Source organism: Strigops habroptila, chromosome 6, assembly GCF_004027225.2.
Source record: "Strigops habroptila isolate Jane chromosome 6, bStrHab1.2.pri, whole genome shotgun sequence".
In the NCBI taxonomy this organism is placed as follows: domain Eukaryota; kingdom Metazoa; phylum Chordata; class Aves; order Psittaciformes; family Psittacidae; genus Strigops; species Strigops habroptila.
The window spans coordinates 3918645-3939045 of record NC_044282.2 but is presented as its reverse complement, the minus strand read 5'-3'; the positions used below and the strand labels follow the sequence as shown (position 1 = coordinate 3939045).

At 41.6% G+C, this 20401-nt stretch overlaps 1 long non-coding RNA gene across 1 annotated transcript; it reads left to right on the top strand.

Moving 5' to 3' along the window:
- Window positions 1–460: 460 nt before the first annotated feature.
- Window positions 461–20070, top strand: LOC115609509. Its single transcript, XR_003991882.1, has 4 exons — window positions 461–568; window positions 1058–1084; window positions 19670–19785; window positions 19899–20070. It is a non-coding gene; the product is annotated as an uncharacterized LOC115609509 (long non-coding RNA).
- Window positions 20071–20401: the final 331 nt, after the last annotated feature.

Sequence of the window (20401 nt, the reverse complement as noted above, 5' to 3'; positions counted from 1 at the left end):
ATAATGACAGAACAGTGTCTGTGGAAATGTGAGATATGGATGGTTCAAAAGCCCTGTTTTTGGAGAGGCAAAGGAAATACTGGCATTGTTTGGTTCTCTGAAAATGCCAAGCCTTTAAAGCAGTACAGACAGTGCTGGCCCAACCACATGCTCACTGTGCCTTACTCAATGGGGAAGGGAGTAGTTACAAGTCAGACCTTGTGAGCCTGGTGGCCAGTAAACACCTCTGGCTGACGGCTGCATCTTTAGGATGCACACCCACAGAGCTGTTGAGCACTGAGCAGCATCTACGTTCATCTATTTTTTGAGAGTTCAAGATCAGCCCTGACTAGCAGTCCTAAATAAAAAGTCTAGGTTATTAATTAGCTTTGTCTAATGGTTTCCTAGATGAACAAGAAATCAGGCTGAAGTCAGCTATATAACTGTAGAAAGGGACAGAGTGTCCATGGTGCAAGAGAGATGACAACAAGGAGCCAGGGTGCAAACCGAACACACAACTTCAGGACACAGCGGACGTGCTTTTCATCACACCTCCAGTCTGTCAGCATAAGAAGAAAAGGCCATGCTAGTGAGCTAAAGATTGCTTTGGTTTTGGGCCCTGGGGTTGAATATGAGCTGAAGTACTTCAGCAGATCTTTGAAGGTGCTTCTGGCAGAGAGATTAGATAATGCCTATTGCTTCCTCTGCTCCACATGTGCTCTGAACTAGATGGTGCTTTAGAATAATTAGTTCTGTATCACAGCTGAGCTTGCTCACCAAAGCCAGTTCAGACCAAGATAATGGTACCTGGGCATTTTAGACACATAAATAGACATATCTTGCTTCTTTCCCACTTGCTGTACAATAGGGTGAGATCCTGGTTATGTGGACAGGCAGCAAGTTTGGTGTAACATGTAATAGAATGAAGGATTGTGAGTTTAAAAAAAACAGTTAGGAAAACATTTCAGCATTACTTGATCACAGCATGTGGGTTATAATCCTAAGCATCTGATCAAAAGATAAAGATCCTGAGAATCTGATATATTTTTGTTGATTTCACGGACCTTTTTTCCAACAGGACATCAGGCCTCGTTTGAGCGAACACGTATCCTTGCAGATCATGGAGATAACACTTTATTTGTGGGGCAGAGATGACATTTTGAGCGCTGTGCTCTGAATTATCTTTTGTTTGTTATTAAAATAGTCTGCATAACCTTTAATTTAAAGGATTCTTATAGGGGAACAATAGAAGGCAATTTTACAAGAGTTCAAACAAGAAATGAATCACAGTTTGTAATCATTAGCTGCAGGTTGTAAGTTCCTAATACTGGGCATTCTCCCAACTACACGGTTTCATCATCAGCAGAGCCGTTAACTTTATTATAGGTTTTTATATCACAGGCTGTCCTCCTCCAACATTACTTTCCATTATCTTCTCTTTGAATTCCTTTTCTTATAGGTCTTCTTTGCATCACAGCCTAGCAGTTAGTCAGAAAGGTTCTACATAGAGGATTCCCACAGTGATTTTGTTCCCACAGCATAGAGGGCTACTCCAACGCTCCAACCAGAAAAGTCGGTGTTACAAAGGCTGTTCTTGTAAGGAGCACTGTTTTAAGATGACCTTTTAGGAATGAGGGGGTCCAAAGTTTTACATGAATCAGAGTGTGTCAAACAATGACAACGTGCTTCAAAATGACACTAATTTTAAAGCAAGAAATAAATTAAAATTAATCAAATTCCAGCCTATTTACAGTTAAGCTGTTAAAATTTAACAGTCTTTCATTACATAAATGCAGGGATCTTTAAGCAAAACAAGAGATAGTGAAAGAACTACATTTTTTTTCACTAATCTGTTATTACATAAAATGGAAAGAATTTCAAGCCATCTAAGTGACCTATTGGGTGATTTTTTTTTTTTGCAATACATCTACAAATTTTATTGCTGACCTGCAGTTCAAGCATTTGGTGTAATAACATTTTTTACTGATTTCTGTTGTACACTCGAAGACCTTCAACTGCTCCAGTAAAAAGCATACATAGGAACTGACTGAAGCAAGACAGTCTAGCAAATATCTAATAAAAACAGAGCAGGAAATAAAATAGAAGATATCTTTCCCATCTGTAGTTGCAAAAAATCCCAACTCTCACACAATCAGCCACATAAAAAGTAATTTTGATAGCAACAATAGCAAGTGATTTTCACTATATCATTTGTGTTCATGAAGCCTCAAATGAGATTTTAACATGACATGTTTAGGTGGTGTAGAAACTCAGTCTCTTTTTCTCTACCCCAAAGAGCTTGCAATCTAGACAGTTGGCTGAAGGAAGTTGTTAGGACAGCTGAGGTGGCTTTGCAGGGTCAAACACTACACCAGAGTCAGAGTTGCAAAGAGAAGCATGTTTTCCTGAGTACTCAGTATTAGTGCAAGGTAGCCCCTTAAAAATGCCACCTGAAAAAGTCACAGACCGCTGGGATGCTGGAAAATTGTTGCTGTGGGCAGGTGAGAGTGGAGCTTTTCCACATATGGACCCTAGGAGCATGTTCCAGACCCATATCACATCTGCAGGCAGCTGGCAGTGGGGCAGCAGATGTTCCCCCTCCACTTTTTAGGGTAGACTTTGAATGTTTTGAGGAAAGGCCTGATGTGTACTACTTAATTGGCAGGCACTTTTACCATGTGTAATTCTCTGGATGAGGAAGAGCTGGAGAGGGACTTTTTACAAGGGCATGTAGGGGTAGAGTAATGGCTTTAAACTGGAAGAGGGTAGATTTGGGTTAGGTATAAGGAAGAAATTCTTCACTGTGAGGGTGGTGAGACATTGGAACAGGTTGCCTGGAGAAATTGTGGATGCCCCACCCCTGGTAGTGTTCAAGGCCAGGTTGGATGGGTTTTTGAGCAACCTGGGCTGGTGGAAGGTGTCCCTGCCCATATGGCAGGGGGATTGGAACTAGATGATCTTTAAAGTCCCTTCCAATCCAAACCATTCTATGACTCTATGATATGTGGCCCTGAAAAACACAGTTAAGTAGATTGTTGGCATCTGAACAAGTGGACCCTTGGGTACTGACCTGCATCATCTGACTGCATGCATAGTTCCTCTTTCATTGGTGGTGGGAAATAAATAGGTTACCACTGTTGGTGGTGCACATCAAATAAATGTCTTCCCATATCTACAGTAAAAAGAGGCAGCCCTCACCCTGCATACAGCTCACCATCTGTGCTTCTGATGTTATACAGAAGTTTGCATGTTTGGGGGGAGTGCGTGTGTTGCCTGTGGGTGACACAAGAGCAGTGAAATAAGCCCTGGGTTACAGAGCGCAGCAGGCTCCAGTCTCAGGCTTTCCCCTCTTCAACTTTTCTCAATATATCATAGTATGGGAACAGTCTTTGACCATGCTGGAAGACACTTATAATACAAACATGTCCCTTTGCACTCTTGTTTTTGTAAGGCAGGCAGAATCTCTGTTTGTCATGCTTTTTTCTTCAGCAACTTCTTAATGAGCTGAGTAGACTGGAAATAACAGCTTTTCAAGCTTAAGGCAGTCTCTAGCATCTTCTGGTGCCGCTGTCACATGGCGAGACTATATCAGGCACTTCTTCTGACCATTAAAAAAAAATAGGTATTTTTTTGTGCCTGTGTCATTAAGCTGCTTAAAAGTCCTGAGTAACTTCCAGCCACAGCACACTTTAGCAGACGTTTGCTGCCTCTGTTTCAGGAAAAGGAAAGATCTTTTTGCTTTTAGTGAGGGAAAGTAAGGGTCATGAAAGAAGAGTAATTTCTGTCTTGTATAATAATTTATTGAACTTAGTTACCTATTTTCTCCTTGTCCACTTATCTGTGAAATGGGAATGATTTTCTACCTCATCAGGATATTTGAAACTTGGTTAATAGCTCGTAAACTGATCTGGTAACCTGTCAGTGAGGAGTCTTCAATAAACAGTAAAATTTATTGCTCTCAGAGCTATTAATTTTTTCTTACCCTCAATATTTCATCATCTTGCTGTAAAAGTAACAGTTGTAAATAACAACCACTAACAATTATTTTGTGATAACATGCTATTTAGAAGAAAACCCTCTGTTATTGATTTGATTTTGCAAGCCTTTTGTGGTTTTAGATCTTGCTTGCTTTTCCATTACTTTAGCATCTTCATTTACATGTTTTTCTTCAGAGATAGTTACTGTCCTTCCAATTTCTCCTTCTCTACATCAGCCAATTTGTTAAAAGGATATAAGCTTTCCCCTTGCTTTCAATTCTCTGATTCCTTTCTCCAGGGACACCACCCTTGACCTCCTCTGAGCTTGTAACCCTCATCAAAACCTTGTTTTAATTAGCAGATAGGGTAACATATACTCTGAGTTGCTCCAAATTCTTAGTTCTTCACAGCCCCTGCAGATCATATTTATCATGATTCCCATTTGGCAGAGGAACCACATTGATTTTTCAGCAGACACAGCTGTCTGCTTTCTCAGTATCTCAGTTTGCATTACCTCTCGCCACACAGCCAAGGGTATCCAAAACTCTTTGCGCTGTTGTTCTTACCGGCGGTTTCTTGCATCGCAATGTTTTTCAGACAATTTGGATGTTCAGACTGAGCGTAAATGATACTGAGGCTGCTGAGCTGAGTTATGATAGCAATGATGACATCGTGTGCAGGGTAGGATTACTCTAAGAATTTAACTCCAGACTTTGTGGCCTTTAAAACAGTGTTAATATGCACTTGGCAGAAGACTCAGAGATCTCATGGCTGACCCTTCCCCAAACAGAAGCCATGCTCAACTCTGAAGGCATGCAATGAAGACAGACTAAAGCACTATTCAGGCTCAAGCAATATCTAATCTGATCTTGAAAGGAATGAACTAGAGCAGACTCTCAAAGGAACCTCCCCCCCACTGCTATTTCGTTAGTGATTGTGGATAATCAGGACCTCAAAGTGGAAGAACAGCTGTGAGTGAGCCTGGAAAAATTCAGCCAGATTCTGAAATTAAAAAAGAGAGGGAAAAATCAGAATGTTTCTCAGAAGGATTGGGCTGAGATAAAAAGTAAATCTTACAATTAATTCTGTGGTCTGTGTTCGCCAGGAGGAGAGTGATGTACAGCATGGGAGAAAAAGCCTTCGGGAAGATGTGTACAGAAATTAAACTTGCCACATCTGAAGAGAGAGCAAATTTTAAAGAGTTGAATGGAAAAAGAGATAACATGCAGAACGCATTTACCAGGAGGCCAATCTTGACCAATGTCTTCCTTCAATGAGGCAAACGTGGATAATCTAATCCACATGGCCTTTGGTTACTCAGTAAGACAGCAATAACACAAGGGAATTAATTAGTTAAAATGGAAAATAAGAGTACTTTTACAAAAATAATTTTGAGAAATAAAATAGCTAAACGTGTATTGACCAGAGGGAGATCAGTACTGGAACTGGGTTTGATACAGAACCTAGGCTTGTGGTCATAAAATTTGCCAGTGACACACAGGAGACCTGCTCAGCAAAAGAGAACCAGAGTGGGAGGAGAGGAGTGGGGTGGAGGTTAGAAGTGTGAAGTGGATTTCATGAAAAAGAACAGCAAAAGAGGAATATACATATGCTTTGGTAACCCCATAGAGATCTCCAGGCCAGCAAATGTGACAGCTGCCTTTGTCTGCTAGGGTGATTGGGGAATGGAAAGTCTATCTTAAAAGAAGAGTCTAAGAGAAGTTGATTTATTTTTTGGAAAGGGCAAGGTGGAGTGCTTACAGCTTAGGCTGATCCCATGAGAAGCCATGGATGCTCAGCACCTCTTCCCATAGAGGTGGGATGGGAAAGAAGTCCCTACTGCAGCAAAACTCTGTCTCGCTTGCAGTCAGCCAGGATCCCTGCCTCAGGATATCAGCTTTAAAATTTATGTACTTTTGTGACATTGGATCAAGCAGCTAAGAAAAGGAGCAGTCATCCCATATAAAGCTGGTATTTTTATAAGGTACAGTCAGCTGCATCTTTCACTTATTTTCTTCTAGGTAAGTCCCCAGTCACCCTAAGAAAAGATAATTTCAGTCCTGAAATGGACTTCTAGACCTGTAAAAATGACAGAGCAGAAAGCAGCCCCTTCTCCCGCCTGCAGCACACTCTACCAGAGGGAACATAATCTATAGGTCAGCTGGAAGTACTGATTTCAAGGGCTTTCTGTATCACTAAATTATTATAAGTCTAAAAATGGTATGCAGGTAATTCAGTTGCCTCAGATGCTCATTGCCTTGAGCTCTAATGCAGGCTGAGCTGACATCGTCATGCGTGATGATGTTTATGAGTTAGCCTCTTCAGCTTGTACATGGAGAAAGCTACTGGTGTGTAGCGCCATAAAAATATCAACCTAGACTGGAAAAGGGCATGGTTTCCACAAACTACATATTTGGAAAAACTGCATAGAAACAAAGATAGGGATTTTCTCTTCCTTCTTGGGCATTCATTTTAGCTTGACCTAAATTGCTAATTAATGTAAATTTTATCAATGAAGAGGGATTATGGATATTCTTTCCCTTATCAGGTTTCAGACTAGCAAATCCTTAATCCCTGCAATAAACTTCCTCTCTAAGACATGCCTTGTTTCTTTCCTTTTATGGAAGACTGCTATTTCTTTTCCCATTTATCAGTCATTTATCTTCTTCACATTCTGCATAAAATTGTATTTTGTCTTGGCCAGACCTGAGCGGATAATGAATTTCCATGTTCACTGAGGTTAACCTGCCATCAGGCAATGTTTAAGTGGCACAGGCAGTCAATCATTCGTCCTGCTTTAACCATGTTGGTTGTGCTGTGTTATAGAACATCGTATGTTATTTCAAGATGAGGGAGGTCATATACTGCAAAATGTTATCCAAAAGGCTTTATAAGGAAAGCAAATGCAGCAGAAGAAGGCAGTGCAAATACCATAAACCCCTGCTTCCCAAAACCATCTGGCAGGGATGGCAGTAGATGGAAATGAAAGGCCCCTCTGTCCTGAAATATCCTATTGGTTGAACAGCAATACCATATTTGCAGGTTTACCACATTCAGTGAACTTCTGAATTGGTACAGCCTGGTTCTGTGAGCAATCCTGCACAGCTCTGAAGGATGAGACCTGTGAGTCCCCAGAGGGGCTTACAGAGGGGTTAATTGGCTTCTGCCAATTAACAGAACCTTTTTAAGTGAACTTTAGGAAAGTCAAAACACTGCTAGTGTATGAAAAAGAGACATTTCGCAGCCTTTAGTGACCAAACCAAGTCAATGGGCTATTTATATTAGTATCCAGGATGCAACATCAGTGGACAGGGAAACGTATGGTAACAAAAATGGAGGTAATAACATGCTATGAGACAATAATCTCTCCTGTAATCTCCCAGCCTTGCCAGAAAGCCATCATTTTATGCCATGATCTAAGATTATGTGAACAATGGTGTTTATAATTTATCTTCATTGGAGTAACTTCAGATTCTCTCCTTGTGCCTATATGTGTCCCATCTTCTTCTCTTCCCTTCTCTTTTTGGATTTGTGTCATCACGAATTAAAAACCAACATTTAATTATTAAAATATCATCCTGATCCTAAACATAATTAGTTTTTACACCTCTTGCAATGCAAAAAAGACAGGTATTGTAAATCATTTGGTTTTCTTTTGAACTGTACAGATTTTAATGGATGAAGTCCCTATGTGTTCCAACCATGCCCGCAATGAATGCTACAGGGTATTCTGCAAAACCAATAGTTTCTATTTTCCCTTTTATTTAAGTGTGCTGCCTTTGAATTTCAGCCTTTCCTTCCTATTCTCTGACCTCTGAACATGATTAGCCCATACCCTGAATCATCTGACACAGCAGGCAGCATCCCAGAGGGTCACTGCTTTGTCATCAGAGAATAAGCCAGGCTTTAAAAAAATCTGGTTTTCAAATTGAAGTCCATGTTTGAATGCACTTTCATCCTAGCCTAAAAATACACAGAGCTCTACCAGTCCTTTCTGCACTCTTGGCCAGAGCAACAAAGAGGATTGCAATTTAATGAAAACATAAGGCTCAATGGAAAATGAAAACAATGAAGATACATGTGGTACTCTCTTCCAAAAAAATCTAACTGAGTTGAAAAAACAGTAGCATTTCCTGAAATGTGGGGTGTTCTAATCTAGATTGATATGGAGTTTTTAGAATTAGACTTGAAAAGCACCTGTGCTAGAAATGCGAGCTTTTTGAGGAGACAGACACAGTAATTTTAAACTGGAGAGATCAGAGTCCCATCCCTTGTTTTGTCATAGTCCCTGCTGGTGATCTCTGAGAAGCCTAAGCAGTACCCAGACAACAAATCTCCTTCTCTGGGTTTCAGTAACCTGTCAATAATGTGGAGATAGCAATACTTCAACCTGCAGTCAGGTCTGCTATGTCTCTGCAGGGCAAGACCTGCCTCTCACTATGAATGCAGGATGCATCCAGCATGTTGCTGGTGTTGGTTATGGTATGCTGGAGCTGAGGTGACGCCATCAAACAACATCACATGCTAGACTCATATCAAGAACCCTAGCAGCTATGCTTCTTTATGCACAGGATTTTGATGGTTGTTCAGGCAGAGTGGAGCCTTGGTAGGGAAACAAATCAACTCTCCTTAACCATCTTTCCCCATACCCCTATTAGTTAAATGCAGCAAGTCACTAGTCCAGCAAATGCAAGGTGTATTCCTGGGAGCCAGCAACACACTATGAACATGCAGCTTCTCTTGTTTGCACATGTTTCAAGCATTGACGTAGGAACAATGTGGTTAATATTTGAATATTGAGGATTTTCTGGGAGAAAGATAATGGGGTAAGAGAAATGTCAATGAACACATATACCTACTGACAGAAATTTATAGGGAGGGAATTTCCTTCCTTTGTATCTCTAAACTGGTTTTACCAATATTTCATCTATCTTTATCACAATAGCAAAAATGGAACATTTGATAAAATGAAACCCCTCAGAAACAGAAGATGGCTATTTGTCCTGATCCACTGTCCAGGACTATATTACTATGCCAGTTTCTTCAAATATGACTGCAATTAACAATCTTTTCCAATGACAAATTCACCGATTATCAGTATAGCTCTAAAAAAAACCAAACCAACCCACAACCTTTTTTTTCTGCTTCTAGAACAAAACGATGTAGAGCCTTCCAGTGATAACTTGTCCTAGCCCTAAACAGAGGTAGAAGACAATTGCCAATAATTGACCTCATACAGGAACTACAAGCTCTTGTTTCCCCTTTAAGAATTCATTTATATAAAAACCTTAGAGCAATTTTGGAAAACAGATAAAACTTTCTGATGAGCTGAATATCAAACTTACATGTGCCAAGAGTAATATATTTAAATGACGTCCCTGCCTGTGGTGGCATCAGGGTTGGAACTAGATGATCTTAAGGTCCTTTCCAACCCTAACTATTCTATGATTCTATGATTCCTTGAGAAGCAGCTTGGGATAAGAACCATTTTTATGGGCTGACTTTAGGTAGTGTTTGGGCTAGCTATCTGAGGCTTCCACAAACCACCCTGGAAACAACAAATGTCAACAAACACTGCATTTTTTAACTCTGAGTAACCCTGCTAGTATTTTCCAGGTCTGCCCTTAAATCTGACATCTCAGTGCCCAAATAGGGTTGACCCTGGCTTTCAAATTAGTAGCTGGTGTAGGCTTCACTTTCTTTCCTGAAGGGTTAAGTGGCCTGACCGTACTCTTGGCATAACAAAGAGAGAGAATGAATGGGGACAAATGAATGAACTAACGAGTGAATGGAGCAGCTTATCTGCTTGTACTCCAGTCTGTTTAAAGAGAGGGCTGTCGTTTTAATCATTCAGGAAATCCTTTCCATAAGGAAGTCCCTACTACCAATCTTTTTCTGATGCTTTGCTTCTCCTGTCTGGGTCTACCCAGATACACTCAAAATACCTGCCCAGTTGCCGCATGGAAATGACTTTGTTTCTCAAGTTAAATAAAGAGTCTGCAGCACCGTCACTATGAAAGAGTCAAAGAAACAGAAAGGACTTAACTAAAGTGATGAGGTAGAGCATTACACTTACATTTCCATAAGGAAATCAGCAGTCAAATATAATACATAGCAGATCTTTTCTAAACCCTGGTATATCTGCCTAAATTAAAAAATAAAAAAGAACACCAAATCCAGGTGTACCTCAGTCTTATTCTTTTCTCCTGCATTAATTGTAATTACAGGCAAATTACAAGCTGTGAAATATTTTGCTGAGCTCACAAGCACCTCTTTGTTCTCTTTTTTTTTCCCCTTCTGGGAGATGATGAATGGAAGTGGGTAATGCCTCACTTCAGCCAAGTGAATAAAAGGTGCGGAGGGAGTCATACCCCTAGGTGCATGTGGAGGAGGGAGTCAGAGACAAGCTGCAACAACCCTGCACTCTGCTTTGGAGCGTATTATCCCAGTTTGAATAGCTGGATGTATTGCGTCAAGCCCTGTGGTCAGCTGCAACTGAGATATACATTCCATGGCAAAAGCTGCTGACGTAATGCCTTTCTGTCCCCCCATCCTTGTGCCCCCTCCCAGCTTCCCTTCCCCTATGGTGCTATTGCCCTTGGTGTTTGGTAGAACTGCCCATGCCACGGGCTCGTTACAGTAAGAGACTGGTATTAAAAAACCTTCCTTCTTCAATGACTTTCACTCTGCTCTAGCACAGTAACAAATATAGCAACAACAACAAAAAGAAAGTGAAAAGAAAGAATTAAAGGAAAATCTTACCCTCTTTTTAAAAAACTGAAAGGCTGAGCACTTCTTGACTGGAAATCCATTCATGTCTTTGTTGACCATTTTCCACAGTGAAGAGTACACAGTGATAAATCCAGTGTGGCACTTTCTTAGTGCATCTGCTTTCTTCTGTATCCCTTCAGTTAATGAAGACAGAGCAGGACCGGAGACTCACCGGCACGGCTCAGACAGCTGTCCTTTACACCAGCTACTGCAGCAGCAACAGCAGCAGCAGCAGCAAGCAGCAGCCTTCTCCAGCTTTCAGATGCAGCACGCTATTAGCTTCTTAAAAACATCCCCTAAATGCACACACTCCTATAAAATCCTGTGACAGCTTTCAGATCACAGGCAGCAGATCTCAGGCTAAGTGGGTCTCACATAAACCCACGTCCTTGCATCCTTTGGGTGCTGCTGGTACCCCACGCTACATAAGCAGAGAGGTTGCTGTGCTCAATTTGCTATTCTTCTTCTTCAGGTGGTGTGATTCACTGCTGTTTGAGATGAGAGCTGGTTTTGATTGTGCAAATTCCAGTGGGAGCTGCAGTTCAGCAACAGCAGAGAGAGAGAGAGAGAGAGATGCACTGGCAGAGCAGCTGAACACAAATAACCATACAAAGGAGAGGAGGAAGGCTCAGGGAAAGAAGTGCCGAAAGGCAATATGTTTCCCTTGGGAGAGTGACAGGGCTAGCTCTCATTTTATATGTGGACAGTCTCTGAGTAAAAAGACAAGAGACACATGTCAATTAAAAAACGTTTTCTTATGTTGCTCTCCTTGCAACGATTTAGACAGTGGTACTTTGGAAAAAAGCCCATCTGATGATCAATGCAACACTGGGTTATGTGACAGGACATGTTGTAGGCAGAGAAGCACTGAAGCTTCATTGTGAAGTTCAACGAGCTTAAAGGAAACCAGCAGTTCCTAATAAAATGCGTTTATCACATGTGATACAGATAAATGTAAAGCAAGCAGACACAGACAAATTTGTTTAGATATTTCTGTAGAAACATCTAGGTTTTAAAACCAGAAAGAATATTTCATTACAGAAAAATAGGGCTGAAAGAGATCTTGAAAAGACACCTTGTTTAACTTCCTTTTTATTAAATCTAATTGAGTTAAATTTCATCAAGTCCAGTGAATCCAATATCATGTGTTTAACTTAACTGTAAAATATGTTTTAATTAAGCTATATTTTCCAGCAAGGTCTGGAAAATAAAAGAGACTTCATCACTTCCTCTTATGCTATGTTCCATGTTAGTAAACCTCAGTTTCAAGAAATGACCTTATTTCTAATATTGATCTGGCTTCAGGTTCTAGCCATAGCTTCCAGTCCAGCCTTTCTCTATGAGATTGGTCAGTCCTGTAGTACAAAGTATTCTTGAGGATACCTGTCTAATGTAAATCAGTTACTTCTGAAGCATCTCTATGGTTAGGTAAATCGACCGAGCATTTCACATTTTTCAGTGGAAGCCATTTTCACTAGTCCTTGAAGATATTCTGTAACTCTACCCTGTCCCTTTCATCCCTTTCTTGAAGATCCTTAAAAGTAAAAGCACCTATGCTGTATATCCTACCCCAGAACACATTTCTCTTTCTTGCATGTAGAGGTGAAACTTTGAACTTGCACTTACTGCTCTGGCTATTCCCTAGAGAATCCCACTGGTCTCCTGATCCATGCACCTCACTGAGACCCCATGTCAAGGTGCTTGTAGGCTGTGACCTCTGTTCAAGTCAGTAACATGTACTTCCCACTTTGTACTTCTAGTCCTCATTAGCTGTTTGTATACGATGTAATTTGGCTGCGCTCAGAGATGTAATTTCTTAAGGAAACAATTCTCTTAATGTCATGTAATTCATTCAAAACCTCCTTGCCTTTGCCTTGCCTTCGCCTTGCCTTCGCCTTGCCCTTCTTGTCCTTTGCCTTTCCTATACTTTGCCTTGTGTTGTCCTTGTCCTTGTCCTTGTCCTTGTCCTTGTCCTTTCCCTTGTCCTTTCCTTTCTCTTGTGCTTTCCTTTGTCTTTTGCCTTGTCCTTTCCCTTGTGCTTTCCTTTGTCTTTTGCCTTGTCCTTTTCCTTGTGCTGTCCTGTCCTGCTCTTTTTCTGCCTTTCTCCTTTGTCTTTAGTTGCAGAAGTCACAATAACACTTTGATAAAGAAATATTTCTTGGGCCCACGATGACAATTCTGGTCAAAACTGCACGGAAAAGGTACAGCCCCATCCTGGGTCATGAATCAGAATACTCCCTTGGGAAGCTACAAGTTCAAGATCCAAGCAGCACAAAAGACATAATTATGACTGCCTGAAGCAGTGTGCTGAAGAGCCAGTATCTCACTTTGTATTAACTAGTTGTCACTGGAGCAAGGAGAGAGGGAATTTTCCACTCTGCTCCTCTGTCTAGGGCTAATGGATTTCACGAAGGAGCAATTCAGCCCAGCCTCTGAAAACTGACCAGTGATTCAGAGTGCCCAGCTAGAGGCACACTGAAGGGATTTTCAGAAAATCTGGAGCTCTCAACATGCCTCAGCCTGGCCCCCTGAACTGAGCACTCCCCTCACCCCCTTCACCCTGCAGCCTGTCCCTCAGTCTGCAGCCATTTGGGAAAAATCTCTCATCAATCCTCTCCTGCGCCTTACAGCTGTCAGACCTACGTTCTAGTGCTTATATATAAAGAAGTAGATAATGGTCAGTGTCCAATTTTTACTGGTGGCATCAACCAGTTCTCTATTCTGAGCACCACGTCCTTTTTCAGTTAATCTGACATTCAAGGAAACTATAGAAAAATGGCTTTCACTCAGCAAACCAAGCAGCATGCACAGCACGTACGTTTATTTTTGAGATCTTTTTGATCTATTCAGCCACAGCTTTGATCTGTCTCTCAGCCTCAGATATTTCTCCCGAGGGCTCAGCACTATCTTCTCTTTCACAAAAGCATTTGTGTTGCCTCTACCTCCTCCATAAGATTTCCAGACTGCTGGCTCAAACACCAATCTCCTTCCAGCCTTCCAGACCTGGCACCCTGCATCCTGCTGGTGGTGATGGCTGCCCCTGCGAATGTATCTCATGGGTCAGGGTGCCAGAGCCATGGCCTTCAGACCTTTTTTGCTATTTATTTTATTTAGGTGTTGGCTTCTTTTCAGCTGGACAAACTACACATTTAAGTTAACCATATTTCTATTAGAGAGAGAAAACTAGAACTGTTTTTAATGTAACCTGGAAGTTTTAAAGTACTGTAGGAGTTGTTTGATGAGGCAGGTGCGTTACTGCAAGGGGAATGAGCTAGGGCACTATCCTTGCATCATGTAGAGTCCTCCCAGACTCTCCAGGATATCCATATTTTAGTAAGAATTATTCTCAGCTGAAGTCCTGTTGGCTCTGTGGTATTAAAGGACTTTTTTCTGCAAAGATTTTCACCACAGATATCAGAAATGTGACTTAGTGGCCGCAGAGCTTATATCTAGCACAAGAGACCAAAAGTCTTAAAGAGGAGCAAAAGGGAAACACCACATATCTGTTTTCACAGCAGTAGGCAAAGATTTAAAGCCAGAGACATTTTCCTAAGAAGAAGTGCTCCACTTTATTATGGTGCCAAAAGCATGGCTTCATAATTAAACCTGATACAAGAGTTAAACTCCATGTTCACTGCATTTAACTGCAATCAAAAAACATAAAAATTGAGTAGGAAAATAAGAACTTCAGCCAAGCCAACACCCTCAGAGAAGTGCTTTAGTGTGACTGTCATGAAACACCAAGGGCTTTCATCAACTTGGTGGCCTGCCAGATGTACCAACCACTTAAAACAAGTCCTACAGGTACTTCTTTCTTTAACAGCCTTTAGCAGTTTCCATTAAACTGTCATATACTCACCCAATGATAAAACAAGTTTTTTAGTAGGGCAGTCAAGAAAGAAATGCACAGGTACCCTGGCTGCAAAATTTCAGAGCTGCAAAACACACAGTAGTATTTGAATCCCTGTGAGGCAGCCCCATAGAAGAGTATGGAAGTTTTTTTATCACAGATCTTCTTGAAGGAGTAGTATAAACTTAAATTAACATAGTATGCAGAGGGCACTAAGCGTGGACCAGAGCTCTAGTTCTGCTGTGCCTTTTACAAACACAGCATCCCAAGAATTGGCTTGCCTTTAAATGCTTACAAGTGCAATACAATAGGTAACTGGTGGTAAATCAGTCCAGGGTATATAAGAAAAAGTAAATTATACTGATGAGTTTGATCAGCTATAGCCTTAACTGCCTAAATTTTCTTCTACCCCTGCCTAAGAAGAATGTTCAGTGTGAAGTCTTGGGTTTTAGTTGTTGTTCACTCTGATGTGCTTTCAAAATTGCCTACATCTCTGGCATGGGATGAAACCACATGCTGCAGACCATTTCTAGGATCTTGACACAGCTCACTTCACAGAGTACTACTGGAACAGCTCAAAGAGTAAGAATGAATACTGAAGCGAGAAAAACGAGCATTATACCCTTCCAGTCCTTATTTTATCTCCAGAAATTAGACTAGTTGAGTCTCCATATGGCTTTCATCTCAGCTGTGCCTTAGGGCAGTTCTTCACACTTCCTTAGTTGCTTCTCTAGCTACCAGCCTTGTCAGCATCTGCCATATAACCTCATTGTGTGGACACCCCCTTATGCCAGCTCTTCTGTGTTCTTCGTCTTGTATCACTCACAAGGAGCACTTGTCCCCCAATCCCTCTTTGTATCTGCCACTCTGCTCCACTTCCACCTCTGCTCCTGGCCATATGCAACTCAAGACCATATGGACTGCAGGGTGCTGCTTCTTGGCCAGGTTTTCCTGCAGTTCTTCATCTGTGTTTGCTCCTTGCTTTCTGTGTCACTGCAAGGAAAGGGGAAGTGAGCGACATAGTAACAGCCCCAACATAAAATCACCACGTTCACATACCAGAAGTTAAATCTGGTGATATAATGCCTAGCAATAGAAGACTAACATAAATAAAGCTGTTGTGAAGAAAGAAAAACTTGTTTAGCACTTTGGAAGCTTGCTCGAAACTAGCGCTGCATCCACTTAGTTTCTGGTCTCTCAATTGAGAGGTGTTTTGAGGGGATCTTCACAGTGCTGAAAGGCTTGTGATATTCAAACTTGGTTTTATTTAGGGACAAACTAAAACATGATGGGACCCTAGGAAAATTACAGTACTTTCCTTCATTAGCACTATCCACATATTGTAGCAAGGCAGAATGAAGAGTGTAGGGGGATTTCCTCAGCTGTGACAGATGAAGAAAGAAGATCCTTCTGAAGAGTGCTGCCCAGAAATATGGCACAGCCAGGGGCACTGGGCTGGCCTCTGCCAGAGCACTCCAGCCCTTCCTTCTATTGACCCAACTGACTATGCCGGCCTTTCACAGCCTGTGCTGGTGAATAGGAATGGAGATCTAGCTGCTCTCCAGCAGTTCAACTTCTTAAAAATGGCTTACAACAGTTTTTATTCATACGCAATATCAGGAGCAATTTGAAGGTCTGATAGTCTGAAATCCTTCCACGCCTGGAAGCAATTGTTCCATATTTCATAGGTGAGCTGAAATCCCTTTCTGTGCGACCACATGTAGTTCCCATTTCTAGCCTACAGAGAGCTGGAGGTACAAAACCTATTCCACAGGAAGAAAACATCCATCTATATTCTATAGGCCACAAAACAATCACCAGAAAATAAGAAGCTTTGCTTGCTGCTGACCTGAGCAGAATTCAGACTGTGAAAATTTCCATGGCCAAGATCATTTGGTTTAGCTGAAGAGCCTAAGTGGGTAGCTGGTTTCAATTTTTGCATACTTGACTTCTGCTGTTTGATTATTTCAGGCATCTCATTTCCTGAAGTATTACTTAGAGGAGGGATGAAAATAAAATGATACATGAAACCATGAAATGAAATAAAACTGACATTGACAAAAGAGGAGGTCTGGTTCTAAAGCAAGCAAAATTTCACTGGAATTGACAGAGATGCTTTGTTTGCACCAGAACTCTGTTTTTCCCATAAAAGTCCATTCTAGAAAAAAACAGGATAGAGGATGATCATCATTATCACTGCAGGCACTCAGTTAGATTTCTAACTGTATCTTTATCGATCTGTAAGGTTTTTGTAGATAGGGAGCCAAAAAGCATTAGGGGAAAAATTGAATTTTATGGAAACCTTGTCAAGTCAATAATTTTCCCTGGCTCCTTTTCTCATTCCTTAAATCCATTCACAAAATGAAACCTCCCAGCAGCGTCTTCATGCAGAGCCTGTCAGCGTCAGCGCCGGGCTGAATGAGCTCTCTGTGCCCGCTCTCTCTGCATCCGCTCTCTCTGCATCCGCTCTCTCTGCAGCTCTCCCCTGTTCACCCACAGCTCACAGGCCAGCACAGACACCTGGCTTGGCACAGCACTGCTGTGGCATGGCCCAGCATCACTGGGATTTTCCCAGCTGTTAGCAAAGGGCTGCAGGTGTGCGACCCCAGCCATCAGGTAGAATTTGTCAGGCAGAAGGACGTCTGCAAGGAATAAACCCCCTACAAAATACCTTTGCAAATGATAAATTAAAAAGCATTAATACTGAATCAAAGGTCTTAGCATGACGATTGCACTCACACTTACTTCCCCTGCTATCCACCAGGATAGGGCCATGTCATAACATTTGCAGGGATGCGGGTTTATGAACTCTGCAGCTCCTGAGCAGACAGACGTTGACAAAGGCCCAAGCTGGGACAGTTTTAAACAAACCCATGGTGTTTTGGGGTGGGTTAGCAGGTGCCCTATTTATTTGAGAGGACAGGATTGAAGTCATTGATAATACCTAGAAAGAAATACCACAGAAGGCTTGTTCTCCATTTCCACCACTGGTACCTCAAAACATGGAATCATAACTGGTTTTAGATGACATTGAAAATAAGCGTGGGTTTGGTAGTCTCAGCTTCCTACTGCAGCTTTATTTAAGAGTGTGCATTTTGTAAAAAAAAAAAATAATAAAAAATCATATCTGGGACATACACTTCTCTACACTTGCCAGTGCTGTCAAGGGCAGCTTTATGGGCAGGTATACACAAGTCCTAGGTGGAGATGCTGTTCATTTTCCTCAGCAGGCTCAGCAGGCATGCTTGAGTTCTCATGCTGTGGAAATCTGCTCATTCTAACTAGCAGGTGGAGAAATGAATTATAGCAACCACTCCCTACGCCAAAAGAATTTTACTCATTGTCACAGTACTTAGGTGTGAGGTCTCATTGTCCTTCACTTTTGAGGGGGACTTTTTTGTCTGCAGACGAGCTAGTGTTTTCATGTGCTTACGTCTCAGGGTGTTCTTTCAGCTCTGTCGCCTTCTTCACACAGACTACAGAGCCATTAGGCGTGAAGTGTACTGAATTGCTCTAATGAAACCCACTGACTTACAAGCTCAGCTTTTGCTAACCCCTCTCCCTAGTCAGCTGGACCTTGGGGGAGTACTTCTTGACATCTCTCTCTTGATTCCTCTTCATGGTGTATTCTAGTCAGTGCTTCCACATTCCCTGTTTATTTATAATAGCAATCAACCAGAATGCTAGTTTTACAGCTACTCCAGTACAGTAAATAACTTTCACAGAATCATGGTGTCATAGAACTACAGAATAGCTTGGGTTGGAAGTGACCTTAAAGATCATCTAGTTCCAACCCCCCTGCCATATTGAAAGGGACACTTTCCACTAGACCAGGTTGCTCAAAGCCCCATCCAACCTGCCTTGAACACTGCCAGGGATCGGGCAGCCACAACTTCTCTGGGCAATCTGTTCCACTGTCTCACCACCTTCACAGTAAAGAATTTCTTTCTAATATCTAATCTAAATCTACCCTCTTTCAGTTTAAAACCATTACCCCTTGTCCTATCCCTACACGCCCTTGTAAAAAGTCCCTCTACAGACTTCTTGTAGCCCCCTTTAGGTCTCTCTCTAAGGTTTCTTCAGAGCCTTCTCTTCTCCAAGTTGAACAACCCCAGCTCTCTCAGCCTGTCTTCGTAGGTGAAGAGATCCAGCCAGATGTAGTCCATCCGAAATGGGCTTGCTTGTGACTCTTTGACAGAGATGAGGAAAAGTCTCTCATAGGACCAACACCAACTTAGAAATATTCCCAACAAACCTGACCTCTCAGAAATATCAGATGAGTCACAGTTACTCATTCGCTCCCTCCTTCAGTTGGTTGAGGAGGGGGACATGGAGAAATAGGTTGTCAATATTGGTGCATAACATCTAAAAATTGCAACAACCTACATGCGATTCAGCTACAGTCATGTAGTGGAGACAGAGCCAAGATCCACCCAGCCTCCATCGCTTCTCTCCCAAACTTGTAGCTTCACTGATTCGCATTCAGTCAGAACCAAGGCATGAGCTGTCTGTGTAGGAGTGTTTGCAAGCAAGGCACAGGGTGACACTGACACACACTCTAATAATCCAAATTATCACTTAGCTCTGCAAAAGGACAATGCTGGCTGTTTTTTGCATTGTATCTCCAGGTCTGCCAACCAGTATTTGCTTCAAAGACCTGGGCTGAGCAGCAGTAGGGTCCACACGAACATTCAGTGTATACTCAGGGAGAAAGGGGGATAAGTTGCCTCTTCAAGAGAACGTGCTTTTGGTGGTTTAAAGACAAAAGAGGCTTCTATCAGAAAATATTTGTGTACAGGCAATTTGAAAACATTCAGGTAATGTTATGACTGAATTACTTGACTATTTTCACAGTAGGATCGGCTACAGCAAACTTCCATTTATAGCAGAGCAAATTAAAGTCACTAATTGTTTCATATGTGCAATGTGGGAATTGCAGTTTCATTTATAATGAAACTTTGATTACACCATAATTGCTCTGGCAGAAAAATGTCTCCATTTTCAGAGGCTTCTGCTGTGTTCTCAGACTGTGTCCGTGTCTGCAGTAGTTTTTATATTCCTTGACTAGCATCATGCAATCACATCTCTTCAGGCTTCCCCAGAATTATGATTCATATTGCCTGATTCTCAAAATCCAGACAAACTCCATGGAAATAACTCTCCTTTAGGTGGAAAAGCAAACAGAAATGCAGTGTTTTGGATTGCCTGGTAAGTCCTGACTGTTCTGTGCAAAATCACAAAGGAAGTATCAACTCATGTTTTTTAATTTACTTGGCAGATTTCTGCACTTGACATGTCCTGTAACGCTTTTCCTCTTACAGAAACCACCATCCCCTTGCAGAAGCTGCTTCTGCCACTTCCTGCCAGAGCGTATCTACTAATTGCCTACAAAGTATGTGCGTGTCTGCACTGAATACGTGGAATGAAGAAACATCGTTAGAAGACCTTCATGACCTTTTTCCTAAGATAATTAAATGTATAAATCACATTCCTCATGACCTTCTCCCTCCTATAACATGTTTTGCTTCAAACTCATCCATGAAGATCACCACCAAGGTGGTGATCAGCACAACTTTGAATGTTACAGTTATTAGTATTTCTCCTATATGTTTGCAATGGTGAGACAGCAGTTTAGGACTCCGAACTGTCTGTAGTAGGGTTCTCATTTTCTTGGATTTCTATGTCCAGTGTTTGTGGGCCTGAAAGCCTTATAGAATAATACATACCAATAATAATAAGAAGCTGAAGTTTATCAGCTGTGCTTTGTTTACAACTTTTCCTGTGTTCTGTCCTCTTACAAAGGAATACTGTAGCTATTGGGTGG